Source organism: Aquarana catesbeiana, linkage group LG07 (assembly GCF_042186555.1).
Source record: "Aquarana catesbeiana isolate 2022-GZ linkage group LG07, ASM4218655v1, whole genome shotgun sequence".
Classification (NCBI taxonomy): domain Eukaryota; kingdom Metazoa; phylum Chordata; class Amphibia; order Anura; family Ranidae; genus Aquarana; species Aquarana catesbeiana.
The window spans coordinates 30751667-30765339 of NC_133330.1; the positions used below are offsets into that span (position 1 = coordinate 30751667).

The 13673-nt window shown below is 43.2% G+C and overlaps 1 protein-coding gene across 1 annotated transcript in view; it reads right to left on the bottom strand.

Moving 5' to 3' along the window:
* KBTBD12 (kelch repeat and BTB domain containing 12) overlaps positions 1–8807 on the bottom strand; it is a 130512-nt gene extending 121705 nt beyond the window's left edge. Inside the window, exon 1 of the mRNA XM_073591362.1 lies at positions 8708–8807. The gene's annotated coding sequence lies outside the window, so the exon portion shown is untranslated. The remainder of the gene's footprint in view (positions 1–8707) is intronic.
* Between the last annotated feature and the right edge of the window lie 4866 nt (positions 8808–13673).

Genomic DNA, 13673 nt, shown 5'->3' on the forward strand with positions numbered 1-13673 from the left:
GAGTGTTTTTTTTTTTTTTTCTCAACAAAAGTGGAGTAAGTTCTAACCTAGACTTCCACTTTAAGGCAACCCATTAAAAATGAAAAGCCTTGAATGCACCCTAACGTACTTAAAAAAGCACATGACCATTTTTTTCTAGAACACCGCATTGCACTACCACAATGCATAATACATGCATTACTGTGCATTGCAGTAAAGCAGCAGCAATACACTTACTACCACAACCAGGAAGTGTGAATGAGTCCGCCATGACCGGTAATGTAGGCAGGTCCTGCAATTAAGTTACTTATGTGCCGTATGTATAATTTTCTAAGCATATATGGGAACCCTTAAATACATACTACATGGTAGATACATTTTTAGGGCCCATTCAGATCCTTAAACTTGGAAACCACAGGCCACAGCTGATCCGGCCTTTTTAGCTGGTAAAATGGACATTTGAAGAACGTTACTGCATGCATTTTCAAAAAAAAAAAATTCTGCCTTTTTTTTTTTTATAATTAAAAGCAGTTCATGAGCCCAAGTCCAAATACTTTGCCCAAGCTGACATGATGTCATCAGTTTGCTGCAGGTAAGAGGAAGCATAGGTATGCGCAGCCTATTCCATTAGGCAGGGCCGTCTTTAATATTGATTGGACCCCGGGCAAATCTTTTCTTGGGGCCCCCCTCCATGCAGTTTTGCTCTCCGCCTGCTCTGAGAAATACAATAAATAGCAGCTAGACTCAAAATCAGTCTACTGAATCAGATCAGGCAGCTATTGAGATTGGTTGCCAGAGGTTACAATGTATCATTACCACTCACTGACTGGTTGCTAGAGGGTACAGCACATGATTTCTGCTTGTTGATTGGTTGCTACTGTGGATATGACCTCAGGGGGACATGATATACGTATCAATGCCGCCGGGCCGCCCCTATTTACATATGAATGCTGCCACTATTTACATATGAATGCTGCCACTATTTACATATGAATGCCGATAATTTACATGTAAACACAGGGTTTGCAGGTGAGTCATCTGTACACAATAGGGCAGAGCTGGGCTACATTAGTAGCAGCACTTCACACTGAGATATTGGGACACAGCACAGGACTAAAACCTCAAGGGACAAGGGAATTTAAACCAGGATAGTTGGCAAGTTTGAGGCAGCTGCTTTGGGCCCCACAACAATGACAGGGCCCAGGGCAGCTGCCCCTTTTGCCCTGCCTTAAAAACGGCCCTGCCATTAGGGTGTGCACCCCAAACCTCAAACACGCATGACTTTCTCTGCAGCCTCAGCTGCACGGGGCTGTGAATGAATGGGAAGTGCTTTGTGCTGAGCTGCTTTGTGGTCATTCAAAACTGAAGCATAGTAAACACTGTTTACTATGCTTCAGTTATGAAATGAACCCAGTGAGTGAGTGTGTTCACTGTGTTCGTTTAGAAAAGGAAGGGACCAGTACATTGCATATTTACTAGCCCCTTTCCCCACTGTCCATCCTGAAAACATCCCCCACAGCAGGAGCATGGGGAGAGGAGAGGTGGGAAGCCAGCAGCACTGCCTGGCAGGGGGGGGGCAACACATGCAGTAGGGAGAATCGGCACTGCACATAGTGCCACACCTGGCACACCCCCTGCGCATGCCTATGGAAGGAAGTATTTTCTCATCTCCTCTCCTCCCGTGAGCAGGTTGTGACTCTGTAACTATGTCACAAGTTGAGAGGCTGTTTATAAAGGGAACTGGGTAAATAATGGCCCATGTTCAGTCTCTGTTCACATTGAAGGGGTCGTGCGATTTGCTTGCAACTTTTGTGATTTAGAATTGCAGTGTATAACGCTCAAGCCGCACCAAAGTCACAGAAAAGTAATGCAGGAACTGTTTTTTTTTTTCTTTTGCTGCGACTTGAGTCACTTCAATTAAGATGGCACCCATTGAAATGAATGTGTTTTGACTTGTCATGCAACTTTAAGTGTTGCAAGTTGCATAATAAGTCGCAGCCTAAGGACATATCCCTGTAGAAAAGGGGTAAAGAGATAATAAAGTCTTGTTAAAAATAAAAAAAATATGTCATACCTACCTGCTCTGTGCAGTGGTTTTTGCACAGGGCAGCCCGGATCCTCCTCTTTTCAGGTCCCTCGCCGATGCTCCTGGCCAGGGTTGCCAACCTCCCGCGGCATTTTTTACTGACAAAACATGGAAAATTTACTGGCAGAGCACATTTTTTACTGGCAACCTGAGAAATTACAGAACTCCTTTTGAAAACGAATGCAGTGAATATTTGAACAGTATAAACATGATATGGAAACACTGACAATACCTCTAACCAAGTAATTTGCTTGATTTACACTTAAAAAGTCAACACAGCATGAAATTATCAGCCCCTGATATTTACTGGCAGTTGTAAAAAAAATCACTGCTTTTTACAAACTGTCAGTAAATTTACTGGCAGTTGGCAACTCTGCTCCTGGCTCCTCCCTTCTGCCGAGTGCCCCCCACAGCAAGCAGCTTGCTATGGGGGCACCCGAGCTGAGCGGCCGGTTCTTGTGTCCATTCAGACAAGGAGCCGTGGCTCAGCCCTGCCCCCTCTCTCTCTCTTCATTGGCTCACTGACGTTGATTGACCTTCTGCCTTTAGAACCACTTTAAAGCTGATGAGATTTTTGAATTGGGTTTACTTTTTTTTTTGCTAGTTTAACCATCAAATGTCCAGAAGTGGCCAGAAAATTTAAAAAAAAAGAGAAGAAAAAAGTTATCTAAATATTGAAACTCAATGACACCCTCTAGAAATGCCACCCTTGGGTGCCCATGGGTGCCTGATGTCGTTCCTACCTTGGTAATAATTCTATGTAGAGCCGTTGTGGCCAACTTCAGTCCCTCGGTGGGGGGGCATGAGAATGGACTGCTCTGTTGGCATTTCCTGCCATCTCGAAAAAACCTTTCCTTTTCACAAATTGGCAAGCTCTCAGCACTTCAGGCTCGGAAGTCATTTCACTTTGGCTCTATGTAATTGAAATAACAGAGTTTAGTTAATAAAATATGATAGGGCTGTGCCCCGGGCGGAATGGTAAATTCACCATCACTGCATCTCTAATTATGTTCCAGAGCTCGAGTCGAGTCTTAATTGCAGGCCAATTATATGCAGCCTCTTCAAGTGAAGCCTTGGTAAGCGATGTCTGCAATAAAAAGCCTGTTGGGGACATTTCTTCTCATTTGCAGGACTTCTATGGGATTCACTTTTTTTTTTTGCAGTGTTTTAGGACGTTGCAGGATGAAAAGTTTTGGGCTGAACTTGGGCTTGGAGGAGTTTATGCTAAACCTCCCTGGAGAGTCTCAGTGAAACACAAGCTGGACTTGAAGCTTACGAAAAGGAAAGGTTGGTGGAGGGCCAAACTCAAAGGTAATGCCGCGTACACACGAGCGGACTTTTCGACCGGACTGGTCCGACGGTCTTTCGGCAGACTTCCGACGGACTTTCCGAACAAATGGATTTGCCTGCACACGATCCCACCAAAGTCCGACGGATTCGTACGTGATGACGTACGACCGGACTAAAATAAGGAAGTTTATAGCCAGTAGCCAATAGCTGCCCTAGCGTCGGTTTTAGTACGTCTGACTAACATACAGACGAGCGGACTTTTCGACCGGACTCGAGTCCGTCGGAAAGATTTGAAACATGTTTCAAATCTAAAGTCCGTCAGATTTTCGACTGAAAAAGTCCGCTGCAGGTCCGATGAAGCCCACACATGGTCAAATTGTCCGTCGGACCAGTCTGGTCGAAAAGTTCACTCGTGTGTAGGCGGCATAAGTGTGACCAAGTGTGTGGTCTCCAGTAATAGAAGGCAGATCTTGAACATACAGGGTCTTCCTAAGGGTCCCCTGAGTGGCGCAAAGAAGATACAAAGGGAGAGAGTGCTACAAGTTTATAGTGAGTCTAGTATAAGTTTATTAGTATGTTTATGAGTGGGGCCCACCACTCATCAGGGCTTGTGTACTGGCAGTAATAGAAGAAATACTGGACAGTAAAAAATGTCTAGGATTAGCATACCTGCACTGCCTTGTATACTAATCCTAGACTCTTTTACTGTCCAGCATTCTTCTATTACTGCCAGTACACATTTCCTGATTAAGGGGGGTCGTGAGGTGCCGAAACGCGTTGGAGGTGACTTCTAATTTTTTAATCAATACTTAAAAACTTACACTGGACTTACTGTGAACTTGTGGTGCTCTACTATGTTTCTTCTTTGCATAGACATTTGCATAGACATTTTGGGTGATTTCCTATATCACCCACATATGTTGATTTGGACATATCCTTTGGGTGTCACCACTCTGCCTGGCCATTCTTATCTAGCAAAGCTGTGATACTGTGTTAAAGATCGGCTGCCTCCTTCCACACATTGCTATTGCCTAGTGAGACAGCCTATTCTAGAGATGGGCCCATACGCATAGGTGTCTGTTTTCACCTACCTTGCATCTCCCAACCATCCCTAATTCAAAAATGCTAGCTGAAAGCAATTAAAAAAAAAACAATTGTCAGGGCTGGGCTCAGCCCTTCCTTCTCTGAGCTGGCCGCTCAGCTGTCAGCTAATTGCCAGCTCCCATCTCTCCACAGTTACTCAGCTGTTGATGATATCCTGCTCGTCAGTCCTGCCTACTTAAGCCAGTCCAGAGGATCTCTGCCTTCGCCTTGGTCAACATCACAGAAACTCCTGCGATCCTGTTCAAGACTTGCTTGGCTGACATTCCTTCTGGCTCCAGATCCTGCTTGCTGTTCCACTATATTGATCCCTGACTTCTGGCTTGGCTGACTATCCGTTCCGGTTACTGAACTTTGGCTATGTTTTGACTACGTTTGTTCTTTTTACTTTTATTATTAAACAAGTATGATTTAACTGTACTGCTGTTTTGGCCTGATTTCATGGTTTCTGACAACAATGAAGGAAAAAGTTTAAAAATACCTACCTTACACCCATTAAGTAAATTTGCCTTTTGGAATATGCTTGACCATGTGGTCTCCTTTGAGGGAATGTAAATCAGGGTGACAACTCAGTAGAACAATTGGACGTCAGGAACCGACCATTGTGACCTTACAACAGGAAGTACCTGAACAAAGTTGAATCACACTGTATTTTTTAAAGCTGAACTCTAGGCTGGTGCAAAAGATAATGATACAGTGCTCAACCTGTCCCCTGCCCAAGCTCTATGGGTGCCGCGACGAGATCATCTGGAAGTTGGGCCCCTCTCCTTCTGCCCCGCCACCAGGCCATTGAGATAGCGCAACGCGCTTCGTGCATACGCAGTAGGAAACCGGCTGTGAAGCCTCAAGGCTTCACAGCCGGTTTCCCTTAGAAGCAATGGCGGTGGCAGCACCTGGGAGCCGATGGAAAAATCGGCTGGGGTGAAGACACCGCTGGATCCCTGGACAGCTGAGTGTCCGTATATTAAAAGTCAGCAGCTACAGTATTTGTAGCTGCTAACTTTTCATTTTTTCTGAAGGACCCTGGAGCTCCTCTTTAAAGCACCACACTTAAGAACAGGAGGTTATTCTTTGGCTTTTACCAAGAAGGGGTGTTTAGAGGCAGAAAAAAAAATTATTTTTAACCCCTTCTCACTGCCGTAACACATATATGCGGCCCCACTGCACTAGCTTTTTTTTACCTGTGGGGACGCATATTTGCGTATCTCCCTTTGTGCTGGGAATACACCATACAGCGTGTTCCCAGCAAAGAGATCGGGGTCTCACCGAGAGCTCTGGGCCCCATATTAAAGATCAGGACCCGGAATGTTCAATTCTGGGTCACCTGATCGCTATGGTAGCCTCTGATTGGCAGAGGCTGTCACTGTGAATCCCGCCCCTGTGTTTCTCTCTCTCTGTAAATGGAGAGAAAAGATACATTGTATCCTTCTTTTTCCTTGCAGAGAGGAAAACAAAAAGATGTGTAAAAAAAAAAAAATAATAATAATAAAAAATACAAGAAAAAAGGTTTGATTTAGGTCAGTGCACAGGGTTGATGTTTGGGTCAAAGGTCAGGGTCAGTATATTCTGGGCAGGATTTTTTTTTAATTAGCATCAGTGTCAGTGCATTTTAGATAGGACAAAAAAAAAAAGAAAAGCACAATGCGCACGGTACAAACAACAACTAACAAACACATATGTAGTATCGCTGTGATCGTCAGGAGCAGGAGAATTTATTTTGGGTTGTTCTTTAGTGGTAGGTTATGAAAGTAACAATAAATATACAGCTCAATTAAAAAAAAAAAAAAGTTTTCTTTTGCAAAAAAGGTTTAACCTCTTCAGGTCCGCCCCATAGCAGTTTTACTGCTACAGGGCGGCACCTGTGTGCCGGATCACGTACATAGACGTGATCCGGCTCTTCCGGGAAGGGCACGCGCATGCGCACACAAAGCAGGAGCCCAGCGTAGGGTACCGCAGACTCGATGTCCGCTGGCACCCGCCGATTGTTCATTACACAGGCAGAATAGCGATCTGCCTATGTAAACAAGACAGATCGCCGCTCTGTCAGTAGGGAAGGCATTGATCCTGTGTTCCTGCAAAGCAGAGATATAGATCCATGACTTCCCTTAGTAAAAGCACCTCCCACACACTACACTAAAATGTCTTTCACACTGGGGCGCGCCAGCGCTAAAGCACCGCTCGTTTTAGCAAAGCTTTAGCACTGTTTAATTGGCGCTTTTGCGCCGCTAGCAGGTCGCTTTTAATCCCAAAGACAGGGTTAAAAACTCAAGTGTTGAAGCATTTCCGAATCGTTTTTCGAGCACTCATTCCTATAGGCAGGGCGTTTTGGGAGAGCTAAATACAGCGCTCCAAAGATGCTGCTTGCAGGACTTTTCGGAACGTCCTGCGAGCGCACCACCCCAGTGTGAAAAGTCACACTTGAATGAATGGGAGGCGGTTTTCAGGCGCTTGGCTAAAGCGCCTGAAAACCGCCCCAGTGTGAAAGGGGTCTAAATCATTAGCTAGACGCAGTTAACCCTTTGATCGCCCCTGATGTTAACCCCTTCCCAGCCAGTGTCATATTTTAAGCACTGATCACTGTATTAGTGTCACTGGTCCCCAAAAAGTGTCAAAAGTGTCAGTTAGTGTACAAATTATCTGCCGCAGTATCACAATCACCACCATTACTAGTAAAAAAAAAATAATAAAAAATAAAAATATCCGATAGTTTGTAGACGCTATAACTTTTGCACAAATCAATCAATATAAGCTTATTGGGATTTTCTTTACCAAAAATACGTAGCAGAATACATATAGGCCTACATTTATAAAGAAATTCGATTTTTTTTCAGTTTTTTAATTGGGTATATTTTATAGCAGAAGGTAAAAAATTGTCAGTCTTTTTTTGCTTATAGCGCAAAAAATTAAAACCACAGAGGTGATCAAATACCACCAAAAGAAAGCTCTATTTGTGGGGGAAAAAAATGGGCATTTTATTTGGGCAATTCTTATTTAAAGTAATGCAGTGCCCTATATAAAAAAATGGCCTGGTCAGAAGGGGGGGGTAAATCTTTCGGAGGTCAAGTGGTTAATATACAAGAGATATGCCGCGTACACACGGTCAGAACTTCCGACAACAAATGTTCGATGGGAGCTTGTTGTCGGAAATTCCGACCGTGTGTATGCTCCATCGGACATTTGTTTGCGACAACAAAAATTTGCGAGCGGGGTTCTCAAATTTTCCGACAACAAAATTCGTTGTCGTAAATTCCGAGCGTGTGTACACAATTCCGACGCACAAAATTCCACGCATGCTCGGAATCAAGCAGAAGAGCTGCACTGGCTATCGAACTCCATTTTTCTCGGCTCGTCGTACGTGTTGTACGTCACCGCGTTCTTGGCGATCGTAATTTCCGACAAGATTTGTGCGACCGTGTGCATGCAAGACAAGTTTGAGCCAACACCCGTCGGAAAGAAAATACATGGATTTTGTTTTCGGAATGTCCGATCGGGTGTAGGCTCCATCGGACTTTTTCCATCGGAATTTCCGACACGCAAAGTTTGAGAGCTGGATCTAAAATTTTCCGACAACAAAATCCGTTCGCGTAAATTCCAAACGTGTGTAGACAATTCCGACGCACAAAATTCCACGCATGCTCGGAATCAAGCAGAAGAGCTGCACTGGCTATTGAACTTCATTTTTCTTGGCTCGTCGTACGTGTTGTATGTCACCGCGTTCTTGGCGTTCGGAATTTCCGACAACATTTGTGCGACCGTGTGCATGCAAGACAAGTTTGAGCCAACATCCGTCGGAAAAAAATCCATGGATTTTATTGTCGGAATGTCCGATCAATGTCCGATCGTGTGTACGCGGCATAAGAGCTGACCGTTATAAGCTCCTTTCACCAATACTACGTATATGTTTTTTTCCCAACCCCTCCCAACAGCGACTTTTGCCGGACAGCTTGGCCCGTTACAAGAATAATGAATCTGCTGACATGATCAATAGGTAATAAAACAAAAACAGCTGCCAACTGACTGCCTCCTATATGTAAATGTTATTTTTTTCCGCCCGGAGTTTTGCTTCAAGCAGTATAAACTGAACGCAGCGTGAAATTTAAGGTGGCAGCGTAGAGCATTTAATTATTCACTTGAATCATAGCTGCAAGGTTTAGTTATTAACAGGTTACCCCAGTCTAGAAGATATGATTCCCGAGCTGTGCATTGTTTATCACTATGTGTGTGTGTGTGCCGAGGACAAGCTGGATCTACCTGTGTTGTCACCATGGGAAAAGGGCGTCTTTTTGGGGGCTGGAGGGGATCAGTCGCGCTCCTGTGGTTGCTGATATGGAAGCCAAACTCAGCCAAAAACGGGGATATAAATAGAGTGACAAGGGAGGGGAAAGGGACCCGCTGTGTCACCCGTCCCATATAACTCTCCACCTGACACTGAAGACATCTGAGAACTCTCATAACAACCTCAACAAATACTAAAAAAAAAAAAAAAAAAACTTCAACGTTTCATCACATCGGGTTTATAGGACAATGAATTCCATGCACAAGGTGTCTGATGATTCATTAAGTTGCAGCAACACAAATCATCTCATTACCTGTTCACCGGTGTGGGAGATGTGTGAAAAAAATGAAATAACCTTTACTGAGCTATAATTGAAGCCCAATTAAATATTTAGTTTAAATACGCTAAGTACATAGCAGGTGCATTAAAGAGGAACTGCAGTCTGCTCGCATAATTTGTAAAAAAAAAAAAACATCTTTACCATTCTGAAGCTTCCCTCCAACCACTTTGCATATTATTTTATATATACTGCGATTCTGTACTATGCCAAATACGCTGCAGAAATCTCCCCCCGCTGAGTCTGGCTGCCGCCATTTTAACTGTGGGCAGCTGAAGCTGCTGCCTGTTCACTTCCTGGATTTACACAGAGGCACGCCTCCAGCTCTGCAGCTCTCATTGGCTCTCTTATGACTCATCCCTTCCTGGCAAACTTTCACGAAAGCGAGAGAAAGAGCTGTACATGATGTCATAAGCCCAGGCTAATGACCAGACAAGAAACAGGAAGTGGACTGTATAAGGTATTTACTGGCAAAAAAAAAAATGCTTTACTATCCAAAGTTAAAACATCAAGAGCAGAAGATTTAATAGATGGAAAGATGAAAAAATGACTATTCACAGCACAGCTCTGCGGGTTCCTTCATTCCTCTGCCTATGTGGAGGTGGAAGGGGGGGGGTGCGTACCTTTCCTCCAATCAGCTCACACAGTGTATGCCCAGACTCCCCTCCCACTGCTGAATGAGGAAGGAAGATTTCTAACACGATGAGCACTTTCTAAAGAATGTAGAAAGCTGAAGACGGGCAGATATACATGTAAAACTTCTGTAGGGAGATTTATTTCATCTCTGTGTATCATCTGAGAGGGTTTACATCCACTTTAAAGTAGCAGATATAAAAGACACAACCATTCATGAGCTCTGTAATAATTAATACACCATTCATTTTTTTTTAAATGCTAGCAGTGTAAGTACCAGCCTCTTGCAGCCCCTGTACAGCAGGACTGGAGCGTGAGAAGAAGAAGCAGCACAAGCAGCTAACTTTTATGTGCTGACAAAGAGCATGTTGATGGAAGGAGAGAGCAGAGTGACAGCGGGATGAGCTTATCACTGTGCTGCTTCTCCTTTCACTGTCCAGTCACAGGCTGGGGGCGGGTCCAGCACAACCTGGGTTTGGAGGAAGTGGGTTGAACGTTGCTGACCTTTGGACTAAGGACATCTAGTGGCAGAAAAAAAGTACTGCCGGAGAAATCTCTGGATTTAAAGTGATTGTAATGGCAGGAGGTTTTTTTTTACCTTAATGCTTTCTCTGCATTATGGTAAAAAACCTTCTATGTGCAGCTCCCCCCTCTAATTACCTGAGCCCGATCTCGATCCAGCAATGTGCCTGAGAGCAGAGGCACTGCTCTATCTCTCTCTCTCCTCACTGGCTCCTGCTGCTATCAATGATATCCAGTGACAAGGAAGCAGTGACATAGCTGCTTAATATAGGGGCAGTCAGAGGGCCAGAAGACCCAGGAAGAGCCAGGAGCACCAGTGAGGGACCCCAGAATAGGAGGATTGGGGCTGCTCTGCGCAAAACCATTGCACAGAGTAGGTAAACATGTTTGTTATTTAAAAAAGAAACCCTTAAGCCGCGTACGCGCGATCGGATGTTCCGAAGGGAAATGTTCGATGACAGGCTGTTGGCGGTAAATCCAACCGTCTGTACGCTCCATCGGACAATTGTTGTCGGATTTTCCACGGACAAATGTTGGATGGCAGGTTCTCAAATTTTCCGCGGACAAATGTCTGTTGTCGAATTTTCCGAGCGTGTGTACACAAGTCCGTCGGACAAAAGTCCAAAGTACAAACACGCATGCCCGGAAGCAAGGAGGAGCCAGAAGCGGTCGGTCTTGTAAACTAGCGTTCGTAATGGAGAAATAACATTCGTGACGCGGCAAATTATGAAATCTGGAAATGCAGAGCACAATTCTCTTCTTCTTTAATGGGATAATAATGAAGCTGCTTTGCTGGTGATACTGATGGAGTTATTGCAAACAAATTTTCAAAGGCTTTTTTTTTTCTAGTGATATCAAGAATAATATTATTATGCTTTTTTTTGCTTTTTTTTTTTTTTTTTTTATTTGGGCAAGTTACCACAACACCATTACCCCGTAGTTTATAAGTTCTAAGATACAACTATGTTGGTGTCCCTTGTCAATTTTACATTGTATTTTATAAAATGTAACTGCCTACTCCCAAACTTCATTTGAAGTAAAACACAAAGCCAAGTATTATTCTACACAATTTTTTTATTGTGCATTAAAAAAAGAAAACAAATAAAATTAGACATGTTATCTGCCAATAGAACTTAACCAAAAAGTACATTCTATGCATCCAAAAATATAGAAAATATACCAAATCAAATCATTATTCAACCCAAAAAAATAATGTCTAAGCAATAACTCCAAGGCCAATAATAAATAACACGTTATCTCCTCCGATTCCGCAACATGTCTGGTTGACGAACGGCCGTTCAGAAACAAACTGAAAAGCGCGAAATGAAAAGTGCAAAATGAAAAGCGCAAATCAACACTCACCAAACTTCTACTAACACAAAATTAGCAGAAGGAGCCCAAAGGGTGGCGCTAAAGAGCTGAAAAACCACATAGTACGTCACTACGTTCGTGATTGTTGGCCAACAATTATGTGGCCGCGTGTATGCAAGACAAGTTTGGGCCAACGCCCTTCGGACAAAAGTCCACGGTTTTGTTGGCCAACAATCCGATCGTGTGTACGACACTTCATTCACATTAGCATTTCTCCAAAAGTAGCACGATTTCCAGCGTGACTTTGATGCGACTTTTGGTGTGATTTTGATCCGGCTTTACATTTTATGGAACAAAGCCGCATCAAACGTCGTAGCAAAGTAGTGCAGGCACCTTTTCAAAGTCGCTGCAACTTTAAGCCGCACCAATTTGAACAGATGCCATTAAAAAGAATGGGGTGCGACTAGTCACGCAACTTTGATGTCCAAAGTCGCATGACAAATCGCACAAGTGTGAATGGAACCTTACAATCCCTTTAAGATAAATCTTGCAGCAAAAGCAGTTTTTTTTTGGTTATTTCACCCTTAAGACCTGCTGCCCACCCTTTGCGTTTTTTAGTGCTTTTAGCATAATCCTTTTAACAGGGTCAATAGACCTTAGTGGACCTGAAGAAGCAGCTGCAGAAGAGCGAGGAGTGTGTTTTTTGCCGCGATTTGTGCTTTGCCTTTATTTAATCTACACAACAACAAATTGGCCTGAAAAAAGCATAAAAACACAAAACACATAAAAAAACGCACAAAAATTTATAAAAAACACTTGTGCAAAAAGCGCAAAACGCACTGCAAAAGTAAACTACATTGGTGTGAGCCAAGCCTCCATGGGCTATTCATGTTTATCTTGGTTTTTTTTTGTGTTTTTTTTTGCTAGATTTTTTGGCAGCTACGTCGCTTTCAATGTTTACAGTGACTGACAGGTCCACTTTAATAATTCTTTCATTCCAAAAAGAAGGATTAGCAGAATGATAAATGAAGTAACAGTTTATGTAACGGCCCTTTTAGCCATGGCGCTGAAGTATAAACTACACCAGATTCCTTAATCAGGTTTATTTTTCCCGTCTGATGTTTCATAAACACACGCGCGGAACTTTGGCAGAAAGTTCGTTTTTAGACTCAACAAAGTCACAACCTCCTAAAAATTGCATAAAAAAAAAAAAAAAGCTTAAAGTTACAAGAGTTCAATCACACTGTGCCTTGAAAAAGTATTCATACCCCTTGAAATTTTCCACATTTTGTCATGTTACAACCAAAAACGTAAATGTATTTTATTCGGATTTTATGTGATAGACCAACACAAAGTGGCACATAATTGTGAAGTGGAAGGAAAATTATAAATGGTGTTCAACACTTTTTACAAACAAATATGTGAAAAGTGTGGTGTGCATTTGTATTCAGCCCCCTTTACTCTGATACCCCTAACTAAAATCTAGTGGAACCAATTGCCTTCAGAAGTCACCTAATTAGTAAATAGAGTCCACCTGTGTGCAATTTAATCTTAGTATAAATACAGCTGTTCTGTGAAGCCCTCAGAGGTTTGTTAGAGAATCTTAGTGAATAAACAGCATCATGAAGGCCAAGGAACACACCAGACAGGTCAGAGATAAAGTTGTGGAGAAGTTTAAAGCAGGGTTAGGTTATAAAAAAATATCCCAAGCTTTGAACATCTCACGGAGCTCTGTTCAATCCATCATCCGAAAATGGAAAGAGTATGGCACAACTACAAACCTACCAAGACATGGCCGTCCTCCTAAACTGACAGGCCGGGCAAGGAGAACATTCATCAGAGAAGAGCCAAGAGGTCCATGGTAACTCTGGAGGAGCTGCAGAGATCCACAGCTCAGGTGGGAGAATCTGTCCACAGGACAACTATTAGGCGTGCTCTCCACAAATCTGACCTTTATGGAAGAGTGACAAGAAGAAAGACATTGTTGAAAGAAAGCCATAAAAAGCCCTATTTGAAGTTTGCGAGAAGCCATGTGGAGGACACAGCAAACATGTGGAAGAAGGTGCTCTGGTCAGATGAGACCAAAATTGAACTTTTTGGCCTAAAAGCAAAACGCTATGTGTGGCAGAAAACTAACA